We start from the raw sequence: 20134 nt of genomic DNA on the forward strand, positions 1-20134 counted from the left end.
AAGGATTTATTAATATGAAATAACTGTTACATAATAATGATAATGGATTATCTTATTTCTAAGTGATTGATTTCTTCTAAACTAGATTATCAAAACAATATTTTATGTTTTACCCAAATGATGACATATATACAACAATGAAAACGAGCAGCACAGCATTCTTTCTTTTCTTCAAAAAAGTTTAATAGGAGTTCTATATACAACAAATGATCATACTTAATATTCATTTATCCAAAGAGGCAGATTGATCAGATCTGAAATTAGGCAAAATACTGAAGCATAACTAAAGCAGAGCAGGACCAAACTTTTGTAGAATCCTCGCCTGCAAACCCCCCCCACCCCCCCCCCCCCCAACATTTCATATTTAGAGATATGAATATAACTCAATAAATTAGAAATAAAAAAGCAAATGAATTCTACAAATACCAAACTATTTGTAAAATGTCAAAACAACCAACAGCAATGAAACATCAAATCATACATTCATTTTTTTTACGATCCCGCATGCTGTCATACAGTAGCTTTATAAAATAATCTTGACAAAGTTCAAATAAACATGGATTAGAGCAAAAAAAAAAAAAAATTTAAATTAGGCATATATTCATTTATCAATATATGTATTTCTTCTCAAATAAATAATGTATATTTGGCATTAGATTCATCCACATTATTGATATATTTAATGATTCAGAACAAGTTTTAGCCAAACCACTGTTATAGCCCATTTATGAGAGGTCTCACTTATTCAAACAACATACATCAGATGGGCTGAAAGAAAAAAAATAGTAAAAAAGTCATGAGTAACTAAAACCAAAGTGTTTTCATACTGGGGTTATATTAAACCTTTGAGAAAAAAAAAATGTGAAAACGGCAAAACTGCCTGAAATCCCTCCTCACTCTCAGAAAAGTCAACAAAGCACCACAGGCAGACCTCGACATCCTGCCATTATCCAGAGCAAGAATAATTCTTTTCACCAAAGTGAGGATGCTGAATCGTGCCTGCGATCATTTAATGAAACCCTTCAGGTTATTGCTGAACAGGCAGCGAAACTTCTGTACTGAATCCGCACTGCCTTTCACAGAGAATTAGCCTAGAATAGGGCAGATGACTCGCAAATAAAAAGGGAAGAAAACAATTGATGTAGGATACGATTTATATAGGATATGAGTATATAACTGATATACTCAGTTAAAATATCTTAAAGAAATGCTCCACTTTTTTGATAATAGGCTAATTTTATAACTCCCCTAGAGTTTTACAATCCATTCAGCTGATCTCTGGTGAGAGCACTTTTAGTTTAGCTTGGCATAAATCATTTAATCGGATTAGACTGTTAGCAGCACACTCAAAAATGAGAGCCTACACAATGTAACTATAAAAGAGTCGAGCTTTATATAGGGAAATTATCTAAAATCCTTTGTAATTTTTGTGTGAGATGCTAATCCGATTCTATGCTAAGGTAAGCTAACAATGCTCCTGCCAAATTTGGCTGAGTGGATTTAAAAATGGTTTAACTCTACTGCTTAACTCTTGGAAAGTTGTTAAATAAGCCCGTTTTCAAAAAAGTCTAGTCTTCCTTTAAGATATTTGGAGGGCATACAGTACGGCCTATATACACTCTGTGTGAAAGCATGTTGATTGTCCTGGTAAACCAATCAGTGTCTATATGACTCCAACACACCTCTATAACAAAAGCACCAGGTTTAACCTCTTAGATGTCTCAATGTTTTTTAAACAGCTGTTTACAATGTTCACATTTTTTCAGTAAAAGAAATAACAGTATTGTTCATAGAACAATAGCCATCTTTGCATTGTGAAGAAACTGACCCTCAAAGTGGAGAATCGGAAACTAACCAAACCTGTTAAAGGACTTCCCTGCAGTACATCAGTGAACTGAAAGTGGCAGCGCATTTTTAAATAATGTGTCTGGAATGTGAATTCACTGTATATACAGTATCTGTTCACAAATGCTTTTATATGCTTCATATATACTATATGGGGAAGTGGTGAATAAAACTGCGACCATGTTGAAAAGAGCAGTGCTGCTGGTCACCAGCATGTTGTGTTTTATATACACGGAGTGTCCCTTCTTCACTTATTGATTTAATTTTTCTATCTATCTATCTATCTATCTATCTATCTGTCTGTCTGTCTGTCTGTCTGTCTGTCTGTCTGTCTGTCTGTCTGTCTGTCTGTCTGTCTGTCTGTCTGTCTATCTATCACATAGATAGACAAACGTAGACATCCAGCTGTCTAAAGCCAAATGAAATGTGAATAGTAATGACTGATAAAAACCTGAAGAGAATCAACATAAAGCTGCATTTGTATGTGGTTTGTCTGTGCCATCTCAGGAATTTTGATAGGAAGGATGTATATTTATAATGGAATGCTAAATGTGTGTGCTTGCCATAATCATTATCACTTACAAATATTTACCTCATTCTGTCGTAAGGCTGCACAAATATGTTAGTCACTTTCTGTTAGTCATAAGTTATGATTTGAAGACCTATTAGGATTTCAGTCAGGTGACCTAAAGTATCACTTTTTTCAAATGGGCCAATTAATATTTGGTGAGTGGAATCTGCATACAAGACCACTCTTGTGTATATTGGTGTTTAAGTGACACGTCTGCAATCATGCGTTTAGATTTTTTGCTTTGGACCGGGCTGCGTCTCTCACTTACCCCTTTACTACCAAGGCAGTTCCAGTGCTGGTTCGGAGCTGGTTTTGACTCTCAAAGCACCAGCTCAGAACTAGAAAAGTGGTTCTTAAATGGCACCAAAAATTTCTTGGCTAGAAGTAAGAACTGTTTATGTCAAGAAGCAAGATGTAAAATGAGATGAAGAAACTGTTTTGAGCACCATATTTGAAATGGTAGCGAAACATACTGCTGAATCTGTCTAATCACGGCAGTGTGTGAAATTACCTACATTTGACATTCATCATATGACCTACCTATGTCAGGTGTGTCTTCTTCATTCCCATTTATGAATGATCTTGTGTGGCATCATGGGAAAGGATACCATCCACTGGATGCACACTTCAGAATCTTGCCAGAAGTAGTAGGTCATGCGGGAACTTCTTGCCTACTGTTTTTTCGAATACTATGAATTTGGACATACTACTTGTCTCACATACTGTTTATCATATACTATACAATAGGGAATTATGCAATTTCAGACACAGCCTTTGTCTATTCAAACTACAGCATGTTGTATTTGCTGTTTGAATAGTGATATAGATTGGCAAAGTTATTAACATTAAGAGCAACATATCGTTTGTATTTTGTGCTTTCACAACTTCAGACCTGGCTGAACAGTGGATTTCTAGCTGGTGGAAAAGCAAAGCAGTTCCCAGAAGGATTGCCAGATGAACCAGCCCTCTCAACTGTCAATAGCTCTGACTCTAAACTACAGATATGGCTACTGAGAATGCGTGAGTGATCTAAAGTGGTGTCTCGCCTTACTGCGGCAATGCGTGACAGCACAACATGGTCTACCTCAAGAAAGACATGACCAACAGGGGGCAGTTATGTAAAATAGTAAACATCCTAAACCGATATACTTTAGCAGCCAGAGGCATGAAAGCAGAAGCAGAGAGGTCTGACGCTTGGCTAAGCATTCCTCCATGGTCTTGCGAAAGCAATCGCTTCTGCTCACGCTCGCTGTAAACAAATACAGCTTAGATCCGTCCCGAAATAAATAAAATTTCTATAGTAGGCTTACTTAAATTTTCTAACAAAAAAATCTTAAATAACTGCCTAAGATTAAAGCATGTTGATAAAATAAGTTTCTGTTTCAAAACGGCATTCTTTCCTGTGCTTTTTTCTTACAGTACAGTTTTTTTTTAAGATAATATTATAAAACTGTATTTTAAAGCCTGTTTATTAGGCAGCTTAGTGTTTTATCTTATACTAGCCTATAGTTAGACTGTTAGTCTATTTTAAACTATGGAGCTCTGAGCATAATTTAAATTACAAATTCGCTTCCATGACCATATCTTATTAATAGCTTAAAAAAACTGTTCTAAATTCATGCCAGCTATTTTTCCAATCATGTTTTTTTTTTTTTCTTCATATCTGTTCCGGGACCTCTAGGTTAAAAAATTAAGCACTGCTGTACATGCATCTATACACGCTTGACAACTGAGTCAATAGAAAAGTGGTTGTTCCTTGTGCCACTTGATGGCTATTACGTACAGCACAGATAAAAATTCTTTTTTTTATATACAGTAAAATGGCGGCCTTTGCAGCCACAGGATAGCGTGTGACTATGCATGACAAATTGTAGTACTGCATGTGAAGAAACACGCGTCCTCAGTAGCCATATCTGTAGCACCTGGTTCATGCTGGTGGAAAATGGGTATCTGAGAAAGCAACTTTGTTTAAAAACTCATAGTGAGAGTTACAGTTCGGTTTACTGTTCCTCGGCACTTCACTAAGTGGTTAATTACCAATTAAAAGAGCAAGACTAGGCACAGATTCTTTTTAGCATGGCGTTTCATTTGTGCATGTGTTTTTGTTTACATCCAGCGGATGGTCATAAGCACTGCATTATATGTTCGGACATCCAGCATGTGAGGATGGTTCTCACGTTTAGCTTATGTTCACACTGTGATGGCATGTCTATGGCCACTCTAAGATCAGTGCTTGCACTTCTCCATGTGTGAGCCCCTCTGCTTCTACCAAAAAGTACCCCTCAGAGAGAGCCACCTCAGAAAGTACTCAAGATGATCTGGTGATCATAGTGGGAGCTGTTCTGTCGGGTAAACCTCCACAGATTTCTCATTCACCCACAGCATCCCCCAAACATGGAAACACTCTCATTTGATGACATGAAGAAACAGATGTCTGTTTCTGCCTTGGAGGGCAAGTTGCCATCTTCTGATGATGCATCCTCCATCTGGACCGCCTGTGAATGATGGTCTTGAGTGGGATTTGATCACCATGATTTTCCAGTCAGCTGTGGTGATTGGGCTGAAGGTGAATACACCTCCTCTCAATGAACCAGGCCAACTGAAATGGCGTAATGTGGGAATTTGACATGGCAAGAAGCATGCAGTGAGATTATTTGTGGGTTTTACAGTCTATATTTCAATGTACCCAAAAGAGCCGGGGATTATGATCATTACTGGATCTGCACATCCCTTCCCAGGAAGGCTTTCAAAATGCTCATTCAGAAAGACATTCATTAATGCATCCATCCTTTGTAATGGTTGAAAGCTATCAACCTAAAGGAGGCATACTTCCATGTCACAACCTCACCATGACACATATTGTTTCCTCAGTTTGCGTTCAAGGATTGGGCATACCAATATAAGGTCCTCCATTTCGAGATCTCCATGTCTTTGTGGGTCTTCACAAAGGTTGTGGATGAAGCCCTTGCTTCTCTACATTAGCAATGACACTCAACCAAGCTTGCCTCATTGCAGTACATCTCTTATCTCAGGTTCTACAGCAGGGGTGTCAAACTCCAACCCTGGTCTAATACACTTGTAATACAAGTGGATTTTAAACAAGTCTGAAAACTCAATTAGTTTAATCAGGTTTGTTTAATTAGGGTTGAAACTAAACTGTGCAGAGCTGAGACCTTACAAAAACTGAGTTTGACATCTGTGTTCTACAGTCTTTGAGTGGAACCAGTTTCTTTTCATGAACTCTCCAACAGCAGAAAATATGACAAAAACGAGCTTGGTGTCAAGCTTGCAGCACTATTTCTCCCTCACCTGTGCACTTATTACTGCTCTGCTAGTAAGTTCCTGAGATGATAAACACTAGGAAGTTCCTACATTTTCCTAATATCATACTCCATGTAAGAATCTGACCTTTGGTGCTTTATATGTGGTTCCCTATGTACTAACAAGTATACTTTTCTCTTCTGAACGGTTCCCCTCTCTTTAAGCCAGGAAACAGACATAACCTTTGTCCTTTTGGGTCATGATTTCTTCAATAGGGTCAGCCTGTTGCCACAATTTCTTCACTATGGGTAGTATGTGGGCTCTGCAGCTGTTCTGCGGGGTTAGGCCTCATATGTAGACTCTACTCATAAATTTTCATTGGCCCATTTCTGAATGACTGGTCTTCTAAACAGAATCCCAATATGTCATCATAACATAATTTATCTGTTCCTTTTTTCAGGAAATATGGGTTACATCCATAATGGCATTGAGGGAAGAAATTAAATGAAAATTGATTGTTATTTTCATATATTTCTCTACTTTGATACTGTGCCAAACTAAAAACTAGGGGTTGTAGTCTCGCCTAGTTATTTGTAGTTTTTCATTTAAGTTGAATCTGATTTATTCTAAACAATATTTATGATCTACTTTTTTCTGAAGATTATTTATGATATACTTTGTTTAAAAACAAAAAAAGATATTGCTATATGGTATAGGTATATGACATGATAATTTAGAATCTGTTTTACTTTGGATGCAGTTTAGATATAGATACTACATATAAACTGTATATACTATTTTAATTGTTTTATTCTTGTTACTAACCAGTATTCATACTCATTCTCGGCTCTCATTCTGTTGACGCTTTAATTTACAGAGATATGCTAAATAAATAAAAAAATGGATATACATTGTTTCTTAGTGTCGAGGACTCTAAGTTTGACACTTCTAATGTTCTTCAAAGCAAATCCGAAAAGGTGGATTATTCTACATTAGGTAAGGTACGTTTTTATTCCACTCTTGTATAGCCTACCAGTCACTGTGAATTCTAAATGTATAAATGATATGGCATACACTGAATGTTGAAAAAGATCTTGTGGTCTGTCGTAGTGGCCTAAAATGTGATACTCCATTTGCTTTGCCATGACCAATATCTTTATTGGTCAGTTTCAATAATTTGACATGCTGGCATCATCTTGCTGGACATTGTTAAAGTTCCCAGACAGCTTTGGATGTCATCCACTGTGATGCACAATGCAGACTAAAACTGGATTCTTGCACCCGGATGTGCAGATGTTGTTAAATCACCTCAACATGTTATGTCAAATTGGGCCAAAATTTAACTATTGAAATAGTCTTAATTGAGCTCAAGTCAACCAGCTTCACTAGACAGATCGAAAATTTTGATTAGTATTTGTTTTGCTGGTGAACAGCAAAGATTTGCTGGTCCACCAGCTAGACCAGCATCATACCAGCTCTAACCTGTCTTTTCAACAGGGTTGCAGTGCTTAATTACTTAATTCTCAATAAAATATATTCATAAAACACGTAAAACATATCAATGAATAAGCATTTCTGCATTCTGAAATTCAGAAAGTTAGACCACAGCTGCTGCATAGTAAAAAGGCATGACAAATAACTCTGTTTGCCTTGAACTGATCGCAGAGAGACAAAGTACTAGTAGAAAGAAGTTACTAGCACTAGTGTAATGTCCTGCCATTAATACCACACACTAAGAGGTAATGTCTCCATGTGCCTGCCAAGTATTTATACACTATTGCACATTCTGGCAAGTCTGGTAAAGTGTGTATGCACGCGAGAGGTGGACACTGGCATTTAGTCTAATACTGTGTATTGTGTTTTGCAGAGATGAAAGACTTAAAGCCCTCATGTGTCCGTCATAACAGAGGACATGTTTAGATCAAAACATACAATACTTGCATTTAATTCTTTCCTCAGTCTTAAGGTGCAGTCACACTAATCGCACTTCAGTCGCTGCATTGAATATAGGCAAAGCTTTTGGGGTATAATAAATTACAAATGATGCAAATTTATACATGTAAATCAACCTAGGCTACACTGTAAAAAAAATCTGTAAAATAACAGTTAAATGACTGTATATTTTAACGGATTTTTTCCGTATACACGTATTACGGGTGTTTTTCCGTTTATATACATTTTCGAATTGCATTATGGGAAGGGGATCGCAGCTTAGGCAGCGTTTGATGGACACCGGGACATATTTCTTCCTCTGTTTTTTCCCTGGTAAGTACGATTAATAAAACATATAACAATATTTTAGTTAAAATACTGCTTTATTACATTTGTATCGTTATTTAAAATGATTTTTGTCTTGTCTGAAGCAGCCATGGAAAGAACAGCAGTGAACTACGTTTAATATTTTTAATAAGATCAGACTTTTTATCATTAAGATCAAACTGAGCTATGAGTGGTTAAATGCAATTTAAACAAGCATTTATCTAATGAATTTTTACCTTTTTATGCGTTTTTCTCATCATCAGTAAATATGATATCTGTTAATTTACAGTTGTTTGTCCGTATTTTTCTAAACTGCCGTGCGCGGGAAGTGATGTGACGTCCCAATCACCCACTCACTCCCTCTGCACCTGCATGAGTCTGACTGGATTAACGGTAAAACGTCAGCTTGTCTGTGAGAGTGTAAAAGGTATGTTAATTATTTAATAGAAATGTTTTCTTTGTATAGTGCATTGAACAAGGGATAGCATTCAAAGTTTGTGACACTGTGTAGTTTGGTTGATATATAGTGCTGAATGTGTATATCGATGACTGGTTAACGTTACGTTACCTTTAATGAACCCTAACGTTAACGTGTTTCAAACGCTCGTAATACCTGACCGTCTGTGTTTGTTTGCATATTAATAACTAATTTCATATTTTTACTGACGTTATCAAATGTTAGCTTTAGTTTGACCGACGTATTAAGGCTGTGTGAGTTTCAGTGGAACAGCTTTGCTGGTTTTTAAGTATAAGTTAGACCCGCGTGAATTGGAGGCATTGTGTAAATCGGTATGAGGGGAAATACACACTCATAAAGTTATTATTAGTGGTGGGCCCTTATCAGCATTAACGTGCTGCGTTAACGCGAGACTTTTATCGCGCGATAAAAAAAATATATCGCCGTTAATCTATTCTCAACGTTGGGTTGGGAGCTGGGTGACTTTCATACTTTGGTAGTTTAGCGCGGATGTATACCTGACCGATAAGCCGTCTGACAAACAAGTGCCCTTCTGAATCAAATCAGCAGGATGCCTGACTTTAACTGCAGTTCGGCAGTTTCACTTTAACTCATGAACATTCATTCATCCCACGTGACAAACTGGGGTATTAGACGCAAATAAGAAGGAAGAACTGATGAGAGTGTTATGGAATTTAATAACGCTCACCAAATGGAACGAAAAAAAAACTTCCGCATTTCGCGACGCGTGTTTGTGTGTACAGAGATAACAGAGTGATACAGTAAGTGTGTGACATTTAAAATTTTATATAGTGTTTACACTGTCATGCGTTTTAGGCCTCAAATACAACGTGTACCTTAAAGCACACAATTAAATGTTTGTTGTAGTCGAGTTGAACTGTCATGGATAATATACTTATGAACGTCTTGTCAACGTGCAGATTCAGCCAAGTTCACTTTTAAGAACCTCAACAGCTGCTAATATGAAGATATAAAGATGAGCTGTTCTTCCACAGTCTTAAAATTCTTTAGACTAACTGGCAGTTCGAATCATTATAGCAAATAATACATTCATTTCTATTAGGAGATCAGGAGATTTATTTTAATGAAGCCTTGATAATAGAGTGAACTACACATGGTGTTATCACAAATGAAATCTTTTTATGTAGATTTTGAGTCTGAGTGTTTTGCACATATAAGGTTCACTGATATTTTGTTTTGTTGACTTCCAGGTTCTTTCATTTTGGTTTTAAGTACATGGTACAGGTAAATTCTTAGATTCAATCCAAACTGAATTTGAATTGATATGGACAAATGAAATAAAATACACCTGGGATTTTAAATGTTTTCATTTTGTTATTATTCACAACGTTTGTGAAGTTTAAATGTATACTGTCTCAAACTGAATGAGTGTTATTTTTGTTGTAGGTGTGTTGGTGTAAAAATTGATGCTGACTGGTCAGTACTGCATTTTTAACCATAAAAATAATGATTTATATTTAGCATTGCATCTGTTGTCATTTTACCAAGAATGTGTTTGCTCTTTCAGAACTCAGGCAGTTGTGCTGGACCTTCTGTACTTTATACAGGAGATGACAGTAAACTTTCAAGTTTAAGAGGTAAAATGTTCAGGGTTTTTCTGTTTGATTTTGAGTGTGTTGTAGATATAAGGTTCACTGATATAGGATATAAGATTTGCTGTATGTTTATGCTTTCATTTTGGTTATAAGTACAAGATACATGTACATTTTCACAGCAATCTAAATTAAAATCTTAAATTCAATCCAAACTGAATTTGAATGAATATGGACAAATTAAATAAAACACACCTGGGGTTTTAAATGTTTTCATATTTTTATTATTTACAAAGTTTGTAAAATTTAAAAGTAGACTACATGCTGCATGTTTCAAACTGAATGAGTGTTATTTTTGTTGTAGGTGTGTTGGTGTAAAAATTTATGCTCACTGGTCAGTACTGCATTTTTTAACCAAAAAAATAAACAATGATTTATATTTAGCATTGCATCTATTGTAATTTTACCAAGAATGTGTTTGCTCTTTCGGAACTCAGGCAGTTGTGCTGGACCTTCTGTACCTTATACAGGAGATGACGGTAAACTTTGAAGTTTAAGAGGTAAAATGTTCAGCGTTTTTTCTGTTTGATTTTGAGTGTTTTGTATATATAAGGTTCACTGATATTTTGCTTTGTTGATTCCCAGGTTCTGTCATTTTGGTCATAAGTACAAGGTACAGGTACATTTTCACAGCAATCTAAATAAAAATCTTAAATCTTACGTTCAATCCAAATTAAATTTCAATTGATATAGACAAATAAAATAAAATACACCTGGGGTTTTAAATGTTTTCATTTTTTTATTATTCACAAAGTTTGTAAAGTATAACAGTAGACTACATGTTGCCTGTTTCAAACTGAATGAGTGTTATTTTTGTTGTAGGTGTGTTGGTGTAGAAATTGATGCTGACTGGTCAGTACTGCATTTTTATACATAATACAAAAAAATATGTGTTTGCTCTTTCAGAACTCAGGCAGTTGTGCTGGACCATCTGTACTTCATACAGGGGATGACAGTAAACTTACAAGTTTAAGAGGTAAAATGTTCAGCGTTTTTGTTTGATGTTAATGCTTTTATTTTTATTATTTGGCAAAACCAATTACTTGTACCTATATTTTTACTAAGTGTTTACATGAACACATTTTGCTTCAGTAATTTTGAAATTTTGTTAACATGTATTCAAACTAAAAGTACTGGGTTGATGTGGGTGTTTTATCTGGGGTTTTTAAAGCTGCTACTGTAATCTGTTAAATGAACAAAGCAGTTATTTATTATTATTATTATTTATTTTTACAACATTTAAAATGTTACAAGTTCTTTATTTTGGTTATGTCTGTTTAAAATGATAAGGAAATAACTGGTCCACTGCTGAATCTCTTTTCTTTTCTCTCTTAGCCACCTGATGATGAGAAAGACATTTTCAATGTGGGCATCTTGATGGTGAGCCAGGCCTTCATGCTGATTTTGTGACCGTTTAATCTATTTATCGTGATTGTAATAACCTTTTTTTCAGGATGCAAAACTGGCTGAAAATCAACTTTAAATTTTAACATTAATTATATGATAGTGTGGTTGATTTAACATTTTATTTAATGTTGGGTTCATTGTGAAAAATGATTTAATTTTGGTTGAATAAATGCTGATTTTGGGACAGTTTTGTCTATTTATCATCATAGAATTAACATTATTTCAGGGTGGAAAACTGACTAAAAATCAGTGATGACTATTAACATTGTTTCAATGATAGTTTGATTGATGTTTTAACATTTCAATGTTAATTTAACTTAGGTCTGCTATCTGGAAAAGAACTCATTTTAAAAATGCAAAAAACTTATGAATGTGCCACTTGAATTTGGTATCACATGTAATTGGCATGTTATGGAATTTAACTATGGCAAATAAGTGAGAGGAGATGGAAAGCTATGATGTCTACACGTTTTCCTGAAACATTTGCAAGGTCAATTCTTTCTTGCATAAAGATAGTGGAAAATAAGAAAAAGTATAACAAAATGGTTTGTCTTTCTTTTTATTTTGTTTTCTTTCCTTTATTGTTGTTTTTTGCCTTATTTTTGTTTCTGCACTATATTTATTTCTTGTAATATTTGATTAAGTGAATGCATTTTTTAAAATTTCTTTTAAATTATGTAGCAGACATGTATTTGAATAATTTTACATAATAATTATATTATTTATAATATTATTAATAATTTAACATATAGGTGTGCATATATGTACCCATATATGTACATATAAAATAGGAAAACAGCCAATTTTATATGTGTCACATATATCAAAAACCTATATTAAACCATATGTTTATATAGGTTCTTTCCATGTAGGCGTGTACCAGACCCAACACACAACTCACTTTTCTTTTCTTTTTTTCAGAAGAAGAGTCCACAGTCACAATAACAAGATCATTGAGCTGTCCCCTAATTGTGGTCAGCTACATGTTTAGTCTCTTATGTGCTAAACATTATGTAGCCTAAGGAAGCAGCCCTGACTCTGTAGTTTATATGAAGGTATGTTTTTAAATTTTTAAGTTTATTTCATTTTTACAAGACAAGTAAGGTGATACATGTTTGTTGTATTTACAACAGGAGCATGCTGAGTAACTAACCAGAACGTAGGTCCAAAGCAGAAAAAAGGGCACCAAGCAGAAACATACCATCTTAACTCCTTCGATTCCTGTCAGACCAGAAAGACTTTCAGAATCCTTGGAAGATTTAAAGGTAATTAAGCACACCGGTAACACTTTATAACAACTAAACACTATTGATTAATTTATTAAGCATTACCAAAAAGCTCTGTTAAGCATTGACTCTACATTAATAGACCTTAGTATACAATTTATAACTACAGGTGCAAATGCTGTAATCTTGACTTATAAGCAGATCTATAATGTGCTTAATTATTTTGTTTTCATATTTTGTTAATGATTAATTTTTCATTACTAAATTTAGTATCGCATTATTTACAAACCATTGATTTAAGAATAGTTAGTGTATTTTTTTTCTAATCATTTAGAATGTTTAAGTAAATGGTTAATAAACTATTCAAACTAACATTTAAATATCTTATTATTCAGGCATATAGTAATAGTTGGGCAGCACAGTGGCTCAGTGGCTAGCACTGTCGCCTCACAGCAAGAAGGTCTCTGGTTCAAGTCTCAGTTGGCAATTCTGTATGGAGTTTGCATGTTTTCCCCGTGTTGCCGTGGGTTTCCTCCGGGTGCTCAGGTTTTCCCCACAGTCCAAAGACATGCGCTATAGGGAAATTGATTAACTAAATTGGCTGTAGTGTATGAGTGTGTTTGTAAATAAGTGTGTATGGGTGTTTCCAAGGGCGTACTCATGCTATGCAGAGTTACCTTGAAACTGGTAGCGTGCTTGTCTCCCCGACGACCCGCAATCACATTGCATTCGAGCCCGAGCATGCTTACTTCATCGATAATGTGCTGTTCAGTTTAACAAGTGCTCTCACTCAGCACAGTGGAGATTTCTTTATATTGTTATATCGTTTTAGTTGTTTAATATGCAGTGACACGCAGTCAAATATTTCGCCGAACAGATCAGCCACTTTTGACGCTCATAAACAATCAAAGTCATTGTGCTGCAGGTACTAGGAGGTTTGCTAAAGGTGCAGCTGTTGTGCAGTGAGGGGTTTGTGTTTTTTGTGACAGTTTGCAAGGGATGGTTTGATTTGGATAAATTAACCACTATTACTGTTCAATGAACGCAAACTGTCGTTGATTATTAAAGACTGAAACCCCTTACTGCACCACAGCTGCGCCTTTAGCAAACCTCCTATTCCTGCAGCACAAGGAATTTATGATTGTTTATGAACATCAAAAGTGGCTGATCTGTTCGGCGAAATATTTGACTGCGTGTTACTGCATCCCAAACGACTAAAACAAAATAATTTAGGAATTCTCCACTGTGCTGAGAGAGAGCACCTCTTAAACTAAACGGGGCATCATCGATGATGTAAGAGTGCTCAGGCTCGAATTAGGGTTGTAACAATATACCGGTATGACGGTTTACCACGATTTGAACGTGCACGATTATCATACCATGAACAATTGCATATCAACGGTTTTAACCCTTAAAGACCGAGACAGCCGCCCGCGGCTTAAAATTATTATTGCTCTTAAATGTTTAATAACTTTTGATCCGCTGATCCGATTCATACAATTCAAAGATTGGCATAAAGAAGAGAATCTCAGCTTTCCAGTGCTGTATCACATAACATTCGCGGACTTTCAGAGGCTCCGGAATCAGTGTGGTTACTTCATCAACATTTGACAACGCTGATTTGACAAAGAAACGCTCGTCACTGTGTCTCCGGACAAATCAGACATGATACATTGATGCATTGTCCCTCCTCCATGCCCAGATTGGTTCAAACTCGCTATATCACAACCAATAAGCATAGGTTTTGCTTTTGTTTGTGGACCAAGCTTTTTGAACAACACGGAATGAGAGAAAGGCATACATTTATGCGCGGCTAAATAAAACGCAAAAAAAAAAGTTTTGCATGAAATAATTCTCATACTAAATACTTTTGCATGCACAGCAGCACAGAAACATGACAAAACAGTGACACAGCAAAGACGAACTGCTGCTCTTGCTGTTTTCAAAAGACGCAAATGAAGATGCAGCTGTTTGTCTGCATTGCAGACAACCATATCAAAATCCATATCCATAGACAACCATATCCATGCTGGCACATAAAACCTAAGGATGTTCCATATTGAATCTAGTTTTGTTATGTAACTATTTATAGTATAGTAAATATTTATATCTATTTTTTTACTGAGGATTTGCACCATGTTTATTTGGACTTTATTTGGACTTTGACACATTATTTATTATTTTCCTATTTTTATTTGTTCTTTGTAAGCGGTGTTGTTTATAGTAACTGAAAATATATTATTTGGAAAAAGTCAAATTTGCTTCGCTGTTCTATTATTTTGTAACATTTGTAACATACCGTATACCGCGAAACCGTCAAACCGTGGTATTGTTTTAGACGATTATCATACCGTGAAAAATTCATACCGTTACAACCCTAGCTCGAATGCAATGTGAGTGCAGGACGTCGGGGGAGACGGTAGGGAGGACAAGCGTGCTTCGGCCTGGTTCAAGGCAACTTTACATAGTGCGAGTACACACTAAGCTGAAGGAAAATACATGAATGAATAGTAATAGTTATATAAAGTATAAAAAAATAAGTATATAAAGTATATACAAGTGCTTTTGTTAACTAAGTGAGGATTGTTTATGCTTTGTAAATACCCTTATAAATCACAATTAAAGGTTCAGTTATATTCTAAAAATGAAATTCATTTTATTGTATTAAATGAAAAATAAATCTTATCTAAAATAAAATTACTGTACAGTTTAAACATAGCTAAATAACACTGAAATGTTGCATCGTAATATATCATTAAATTATTTTATTGTTGTTTTATCCAGTTTTATGTTATATTTTGGCACTCCTGCTATTCAGCAAGGTTTCATATTTACAGTAATTACATTTTTTAGATAAGACTGTAATGATTTATTGTTCATTTAATACTGAGCCTTTAACTGTCGTTTCTAAGGATTTATAAATCATAAATAATCCTCACTTTAGATTAGGCCACCAAACTGGAAGAAGTTTTGTAAATAATGCAATATAATATATATATATATATATATATATATATATATATATATATATATATATATATATATATATATATATATATATATATATATATATATATATATTTTTTTTTTTATAAAAATAGTCATGTAAAATCAATCATTAAAGTTTGTTAACACAATTATTATGCACATTATAAATGTGCTTAAGTCAAGATTACAGCATTTGTAGCTGTATTTATAACCGACTACTAACATCTATTAATGTAGAGTCAACAATTAACAGAACTATTGACATGCAAGGAATCACCCCAGTTGTAAGTAAAAAGTCATTAGTAATGTTTTTTTTTGTTTGTTTGTTTGTTTTACAGCCATTGAAGTATCAGTATTGGAGAGGAAGAAGACCCAGTTGTATCGTCTGTTTCCTGCCATCTTGCAGTTAACCTGGTTTCTTAATGTAAAGTACTTGTAATTTGCCCACTTGTCCTTAATTATCTTAAAGCTAACATTTAAAACTAATTTGCTATGAGATTATCTGCCAAGACTTCTCACTGTGCGATTCACATGTCAATATGTATTATTGTGTGTATAACTGGCTATTTGGAATTCAAATGATTTGTATTTATTAAAGAATCTGTTTTAATTGCAAAGTTGTTTTTGTACTAATCATTGTAAGTTCACAGATAACAAACTATTTATTGCTTCTCTACACATACAGTATAGAATAAATGTTTTGTTTTACTATTGTAAACCATTAATAGTATATTTCCCATATGTATATGTTTTTCCTTACCAATTGCCATTTCTATGCTGCTTGAAGAGCATTAAATTAGTAAAATAATTATTTTTTAAAGTAGGTATACTATTAAAATACAGAATCTGTCTGTTTTTTTTTTACAGTAGGTATACTATTAAAACACAAAAAAAGTCCTCTTTTTACAGTAGGTATACTATTAAAACACAGAATCTGTCTGTTTTTTACAGTAGGTATACTATTAAAACACAGAATCTGTCTGTTTTTTACAGTAGGTATACTATTAAAACACAGAATCTGTCTGTTTTTTACAGTAGGTATACTATTAAAACACAGAATCAGTCTGTTTTTTTACAGTAGGTATACTATTAAAACAGAATATTTCCGCTTTTTTACTGTTGGTATATCCTTAAAAACACAGAAAATAACCGTTTTTTTATATAGAAAACCCTTAAATTACTATAAAATGGTTGGTTATTTTACAGTAGTTTAACTGTCAAAAAACGGATATTTTTTAGTTTTTTTAATGTTGACACACTGTTAATTAACAGAAGTTTTTCGTTTTTAATTTACGGTAAAATATTTGTGTAATGAGCTGCCAGTACATTTTACCGTTTTTTTACGGAATTTTTTTTTAGAGTGTAGACATGTGGTAAAATTTTTACAAAAAGGTGTTTTTCTTTCAAATGGAAATGTCCAGTTGTTCTTAGACTAACACTTGCTGACATAACAATGAAATAACCTTTTACGTAACAGTAATTCTGCGATTCATCAAATTTTATGTGCGGATGTCTTGTTAAATTGTTGACATTTTTTTTCTTAGTTTGTTATTCTTTATATTTGCATGTGTCTTTTTTTTATATACACTACCTGACACAACTCTTGTCATTAATCCTAATTGTAAGAGCAACAAACAATAACTTGACTTCTAGTTAATCATTTGGAAAAGTTGCAGAAGGTCAATTTTTCCAACTAATCATCTGTTGAACTGCATCTCAATCATCACAAATACTGCAGAAGACCTATTGGAACCTGCATGGACCCAAGCATCTCAGAGAAATCAGTCAAGTTTGGTGAAGGAAAAATTATGGTTTGGGGTTACATTAAGTATGGGGGCGTGAGAGAGATCTGGAGAGTGGATGGCAACATCAACAGCCTGAGGTAACAAGACATTTGTGCTGCCCATTACATTACAAACAACAGGAGAGGTCAAATTCTTCAGCAGGGTAGCACTCCTTCTCATACTTCAGCCTCCACATCAAAGTTCCTGAAAGCAAAGAAAGTCAAGGTGCTCCAGGGTTGGCCAGCACAGTCACCAGATATGAACATTATTGAACATGTCTGGAGTAAAATGAAAGAGGAGGCATTAAATTTAAATGCAAAGAGTCTTGATGAACTCTGCAAGAACGCTTTCTTTGCAATTCCAGATGACTTTATAAATAAGTCATTGCAGATGTATGGATGCAGTCAAGCATAATGTAGAGGCCTTTGCCTTTTATATAAGCCACTCCTGATCCCAAATGATCATCTAGAAGTCAAGCTATTATTTGTTGTTGCTAAAACTTGGATAGGCAGCAAGACTTTTGTCAGGTTGAAGTGCATTTGAGCTCTCTCACACACTTCATCAATGGCTACTGATTGTTTTAAAGAAAAAAAAAATGATAGCTAAGGCTCCTGATGATACATTGATGTAAAATAAATTGAAATGTTAGGACTGCACTAGAAACCAAACAATAATTTGTGTGAAATTAAATAAAAATTGATGTTTTATTGCCAATGCTGTTGATTTTGAGCTGTAAATGCAGTGAAGTGGATTGTGGGAATCATTTCAAATGCTGAATGCAGAATTTTATCTACTCTGATCCAAAGTTTAATGTGACCGCACCTTCAGACATTTATAATATACAACTATAAAACCCCTAGTCAACAATCTCCCAACGTATATATATATAGCCTATTTAACGAATCACTATCGCACAGTCCTGATCAAATACAGTACCCGAATTGGCACACAATAATCCAAGAGATGAAAATTACATCCTATGCAAAAAACTAATCTCATCAAAATGTCATCTGCTGGACAATGATCCACCAATCATGCATCTGTTTAAACATCTTTGAGCCCCTAAATGATCTGAAATGCATTAAAGAAACAATACTGCAGGGTTTCGCCAGTCTTTGACCAGAAGCGATATTTCCTCTGCACAAACCATACTTCTCATGCAAATCATTTTAAATCTCCAACACTGATTATAAGGCACCTATGGATGTTTTCACCTTTTATAATCACCAATATATGCTAGATCTCTGATAATATAAAAAAAAAAGAAAATGTGTCAAGTGATGGCACTACAACTATTTACATTTACACAAGCAGCGATACATGTATGCCACAACTTGTTTTTTTTCCATAAGAATATTCTGTAAAACAGGGCTGGAAGGGACCTAGATATTTATATAGTTATAATAAAAGCTGTATATCATTGACGAAGACACCTATCTTGCGGGCTATCATATTTCAGCTGTTATACATATATAAAATGTGCAAGGTGATAACTGTACCTCTGTGTACGTTTTTAGCAGCAGTTGGTAGCATGTCTTTCCATTTGGCATGGGTGACTTACGCTCGCTGTGATATTTAGATAACTTCATCCCAAACTAATTGGACTAACTGCAAAATTATGCTGATTTGTTTTTCTCCTTGCATGTGGTGCTTTCAATACATTGAGACAGGAACTGAGACCGCTTTACTCAACCACTGCAGCATGTAAAAACACAGCATTACACACTTAATATATCTCACTTTAACAACATAAAGTTTCTTAAAAGGATAGTTCACCCTAAAATAAAAAAAGTTTCATTATTTACCATGTTTTGGCTGCTGTATGGTGACTACTGTGTAAAAAGGACAAAATATAATGTTGAATTCAGAAATGTGTGACAAAATGGTGGCCATTAAAAGGTTAGTTCATGAAAAATGTAAAATTTACATTAATTATTTACCCACATGTCATTGCAACTCCCCGAGAGCTTTGTTTATCTTCGAAACACAAAAATTAAGATATTTTGGATGAAATCCAAGGGCTTTCTGATCCAGAAATGTGGTTAAAAAACTTTTAAAGCTCATGTGCACCTGTGCACTGGACTATCACTGAAGAGCAAAAACTGTTGAATAAAGTCTTTATTTTTGTTGTTATAGCTTCCATAAAATATATAATTGACTATTAAATGTTTTGAGGATGTTCTTGGCATCTTTCTAGGCTTTTTGCGGTTCATGGAGGATCAAAAAGCTCTAGTTTTAATCAAAAATATCTTAATTTGTGTTCTAAAGATGAATAAGTTCTCATGGTACTGGAACAACAGGATTGTGTGTAATTGATGCTCCACCAACAGACTGATCCGATCACAAGGGTGATATTCTGTGCCCCACTCACCATCCGCCATTTTGTCTGACAAACTAAACAGTCTAATGAACCATGTGTATTAGAGTAACACTGGCAATTAACATGAATAATCGTAAAAATGTGCTTGCATGGATTGCATTCCAGACAGCAGGTGCCCAAAAAATGTACCACCATCAAATGATGAACCAATCTTTTCTGTTATTGGAAATGGGTGATGTTAATGAAGATGAGTTGGGACAAGTTATGCAATTTATTTAATTTATTTATGTTGTTAACTAAATGTTACATTTATAAATGTAAATTTACTAATAAGAAACCTATTTTTTTGGGTAAAACAAAATTATCAAGGACTGAAATATGC

General features: G+C 34.5%; 2 long non-coding RNA genes across 5 annotated transcripts; both read left to right on the forward strand.

Annotated features, from left to right (window-relative positions):
- Positions 1–172: 172 nt before the first annotated feature.
- Positions 173–18686, forward strand: LOC141379262 (uncharacterized). The gene is made up of 3 exons (XR_015518224.1): positions 173–5383; positions 5449–7758; positions 17015–18686. It is a non-coding gene; the product is annotated as an uncharacterized LOC141379262 (long non-coding RNA).
- Positions 7902–16265, forward strand: LOC101886706 (uncharacterized). 4 transcript variants are annotated; one of them, XR_015518217.1, is made up of 13 exons: positions 7902–7942; positions 8226–8363; positions 9626–9659; positions 9822–9851; positions 9943–10012; positions 10332–10361; positions 10465–10527; positions 10613–10640; positions 10934–11003; positions 11363–11407; positions 12356–12489; positions 12568–12699; positions 15987–16265. It is a non-coding gene; the product is annotated as an uncharacterized LOC101886706 (long non-coding RNA). The 4 variants fall into 4 exon arrangements; XR_015518219.1 differs by having other exon boundaries at positions 12359–12489; XR_015518218.1 differs by lacking the exons at positions 7902–7942; positions 8226–8363 and adding an exon at positions 8713–9175.
- Positions 18687–20134: the final 1448 nt, after the last annotated feature.

Source organism: Danio rerio, chromosome 20 (assembly GCF_052040795.2).
Source record: "Danio rerio strain M-AB ecotype USA chromosome 20, GRCz13ab, whole genome shotgun sequence".
NCBI lineage: Eukaryota > Metazoa > Chordata > Actinopteri > Cypriniformes > Danionidae > Danio > Danio rerio.